Source organism: Elephas maximus, chromosome 7, assembly GCF_024166365.1.
Source record: "Elephas maximus indicus isolate mEleMax1 chromosome 7, mEleMax1 primary haplotype, whole genome shotgun sequence".
NCBI lineage: Eukaryota > Metazoa > Chordata > Mammalia > Proboscidea > Elephantidae > Elephas > Elephas maximus.
This window is the reverse complement of record NC_064825.1, coordinates 49,263,742-49,267,911: the sequence shown is the minus strand read 5'-3', so window position 1 is coordinate 49,267,911 and position 4,170 is coordinate 49,263,742. Positions and strand designations below refer to the sequence as shown.

Sequence of the window (4,170 nt, the reverse complement as noted above, 5' to 3'; positions counted from 1 at the left end):
AAAACCAAACCCACTGCCATCAAGTCAATTCTGATTCATAGCAACCCTATAGGACAGAGTAGAACTGCCCCACAGTGTTTTCAAAGAGCAGCTGGTGGATTAGAACCACTGACCCTTCAGTTAGCAGCTGAGCTCTTATGTGCCACCAGGACTCCAATATTTTGGATATAATGGGTTAAATAAAATATATTATTAAAATTGATTTCATTTATCTCATTACTTTTTTAATGCGGTTACTTGAAAATTTTAACTTATACATGTCTTGCCTTATATTTCTATCGCAGAGTTGGTCTAGGCAGTGATCACCAATGGCTGCTACTGGATATATCAGGCTGAAAACATCTGTGCCCACTGACCAATATTAACGTCACAAAAAAGAGAGAACTAGATATTACGTCTTACTGTTGTGATGGATAAGGAAGTATATAACACCATCTATGAAGAATTCTTGCCAAAAATTGAACCGCAATCTGATCAAACCTCTCAATCTTTCAGGAAATCAAGGTACAGAGGAACATGTTAAATGACAATTTGGAGCAGCAACTAGCCAGATCCAGAATTTGAGAACTTTTCTAGGACAAAAGACCTGGTTTTTTCAATAAATAAACGAGAAAAAAGGGGGTGGGAGGAATAGACACTACCGAAGTCAAAGCCAAGGCCCCATCTCCCCCCACGGCTACAAAGGCACAAAGTCCCAACTCCCAAAATACTCAGAAGTCATCTTGAAGGGAAGCAGGAGGAGGAAATCTGAAACAGGGTTGGAAGTGGGGGGCCACATTTAGTTTTCTCTGCCACTCACTGGAGCAGCACTCAGGAGTATCATTGGATCTGCTATAGAGGATAAGGGAACTGCATTTCATTGTACACATCTCCCCAGATAGGAAGACCTGGTGGATACATCTTCTCAGGGCCTGAATTTATCCTTATGTTTTAATAAGTTGTCTCCATCGTGGGGAACCTGGCCTTGATGACTCTAACTGCCCTAAATTCTCACCTTCACACGTTTTCAATCAGTCCTTTAAGGATCTCTATTGCTCTTCTGTTTTCACCCACAAAATGTTGAGAACCTTTGTACCAAAGAACATTGGCTCCTGTGGCTGATAGATGACTCAGCTATTTTTCTGTCTTTGTTATCAGTTAACATGAATGGCCTCTGATAGCTTTATGGCTATCTGTAATCCATCACTGTACAAGGCCACTACGTCCATGTCTCATCAGCTGTGTTTGGTACGTGTGTGTGTATGATGGAATTTGCTGAAGCCACTGCCTAGACAGAGTGCAGGCTTAGGCCAGCCTTTTGCAATGCCAGTGTCATCAACCACTATCTGTATGACAGCCTGTTGGTCCTCTAAGTCTCTTGTACCAGCACTTATGTCAATGGTAATGGTATGTTATCAACCCTCAGCATTGGGGGTAACTTTATTAAATGTGACATCTTGATTTAAGGAAGTATTGTTTTTCTTGTTTAATTTTCAAGTTAATAATGCACTTACATAGTTCAAACAAAAAAATATTAAAAGGTAAACAGTGAAGAGTCTCCCTACCATTGACAATAAGAGTAACCATTATTAGTGGTTTCTTCTTTCTGTTTACAGATAATTGTGTGCATATACAAGTCCTAAAAGCTGTGTGTTCTTTTTTTCTTCCTTTATACACAAAAGGCAGCATGCTATACATACTCCTGTACCTAGCTTTCTTCTGAAGATTTCTCGAAGACCTTTCCACACCAGTACGTTGCTAATGTCAGATGGATCTTGGCTGAAAGCAGAGAATACCAAAAATGTATTTGCCTGTGTTTTTTTGACTCTGCAAAGACATTCAACTGTGTGGATCATAACAAATTATGGGTAACATTATGGAGAATGGAAATTTCAGAACACTTAATTGTGCTCATGCAGAACCTGTACGTAGACCAACAGACAGTCATTTGAACAGAATAAGGGAATACCGTGTGGTTTAAAATCAGGAAAAGTGTGTGTCAGGTTGTATCCTTTCACCGTAATTACTCAGTCTGTATGCTGAGCAAATAACCTAAGAACCTGGACTACGTGAAGAAGAATGCACATCAGAGTTGGAGGAAGACTCATTAACGACCTGCAATATGCAGATGACACAACCTTGCTCGCTGAAAGCGAAGAGGACTTGAAGCACTTACTGATGAAGATCAAAGACCACAGCCTTCAGTATGGATTATACCTCAACATGAAAAAAACAAAAATCCTCACACTGGACCAATAAGTAACATCACGATAAACGGAGAAAAGATTGAAGTTGTCAAGGATTTCATTTTGCTTTGATCCATAATCAACACCCATGGAAGCAGCAGTCAAGAAACCACTGTATTGTATTGGGCAAATCTGCTGCAAAAGACCTCTTGAAAGTGTTAAAAAGCAAAGATGTGACTTGGAGGACTAAGTTGCACTGGCCCAAGCCATGGTATTTTCAATCCCCTCATATGCATACAAAAGCTGGACAATGAATAAGGAAAACCAAAGATGAATTGATGTATTTGAATTACGGTGTTGGCAAAGACTACTGCCTATACCATGGGCTGCCAGAAGAATGAACAAATCTGTCTTGGAAGAGGTACAACCAGGATGCTACTTAGAAGCAAGAGTGGCGAGACTTCTTGTCACGTACTTTGGACGTGTTATCAGGAGGGACCATTCCCTGGAGAAAGACATCATGCTTGGTAAAGCAGAGGGTCAGAGAAAAAGAGGAAGACCCTCAATGAAATAGGGCCACACAGTGGCTGCAAGAATGGTCACAAACATAGCAGTGATTATGAGGATGGCACAGTACTGCGCTGTGTTTCCTTCTGTTTGTAAGAGTCAGAACCAACTTGACGGCACCTAACAACAACAACAACATTGAAAAAAAGCTTCCGGGTTCTGTTTACAGGCCTAATTTACTTAACCAGCTCCCTATAAATAGGCATTAGGTAGTTTGCAATATTTAAAGATTGTTTTATTGATTTCTTAAAAACTGAAATGTATGAAAACCTCAACTCTCTTTATTATGAAGTTTAAACTATTTAACCAAGCAATAGTGTCTATCTAAACCTCAGATTCAATATGTCTGATGTAAAAGTGACAGAGATTTTTGGTACTAAGTGAAAGATTTGCCCCCCTGATCCCAAGGTTCAACGCTCACGTAACTTTGCTTCTTGCTCCACATGCTAATTGTATTACTCTCTCTTTCCCTGCAGTCTCAGGGCCAGCAGGCAGGGCTACAGAGGCCCATGGGGCTCCAGGGGCAGCCTGAGTGGCAGTTCTCTGTGAACTGTCACCTCTTTTGTCATAGGCACTGTGCTCCCTTTAACGTTGACCAAGAACGTATTTACTTATGTATCAGAAACAATTCTGGTGGGCAGGAGTCTGGTAAGGGGGAGCTGGGCTGAAAAGAGCAAGGCCTAAATCCTGCCTCCGAAGTCTTGAGTTCTAGTTCTAAACAACACTTCCTAATTGTGTGACCTTAAGCATGTAGTCTCTCTGAGCCTCACTTTCCTCATCTATAAAATGGGAATAACAAGAGCACCTACTCAGCCTCCATGTGAGAATGAAGCATGACAATGTATGTAAAACACTTAGCACAGTACTCACTCGTAATACACATGCAATAAATGGTAGCTTTTTTATTAGTAGACCTTGGAAGGATGAACAGGGACTCACTAAGAAGATAAGGAAAGGAACAGCATTCCAAGAGAGGGAACAGCATATAATGGCAGAATTTACAAACTATAAGCCCTCAGAACTGGCCATGGGAGGGAGGCAGGGCAGGGATTGTTGACCCAATTTTGTAATTGAGGAAACTGAGGCCCAAAAAGGGGCAGTGACTCATCCAGGTCTCCAATCAATGTGGGTGGAGGCAGAAGAACCTAGACCCCTAAGGAAGAGCATCCGGAGCAGGAATTCCTGGGTCATGAGCCTGCGAATTAACACTTGGTGGGGCAACCAGAATGTAGTGGGAATGGGAAAGGGGAACTTCCAGGAGAGGTGCTCCTGTTCAGGATATGGGCTGACCATACTGCTCAATTGACAGGGAAAACAGGGCAACTTGGGTTTCCTGGGCCTCAGGAAAAAGGCCAGGGATCCTGGGACTGTGGATGTGACTCAAAGAGCAGTACTGGCCCCAAGAGGAGGCCACAGGCACATCAAGGCTGGGAGCTGG

The 4,170-nt window shown here is 42.1% G+C and overlaps 1 long non-coding RNA gene across 1 annotated transcript; it reads left to right on the top strand.

Moving 5' to 3' along the window:
* Window positions 1-290: 290 nt before the first annotated feature.
* LOC126079032 (uncharacterized) lies at window positions 291-2,966 on the top strand. The gene is made up of 2 exons (XR_007518187.1): window positions 291-504; window positions 1,662-2,966. It is a non-coding gene; the product is annotated as an uncharacterized LOC126079032 (long non-coding RNA).
* The last annotated feature ends 1,204 nt before the right edge of the window (window positions 2,967-4,170 follow it).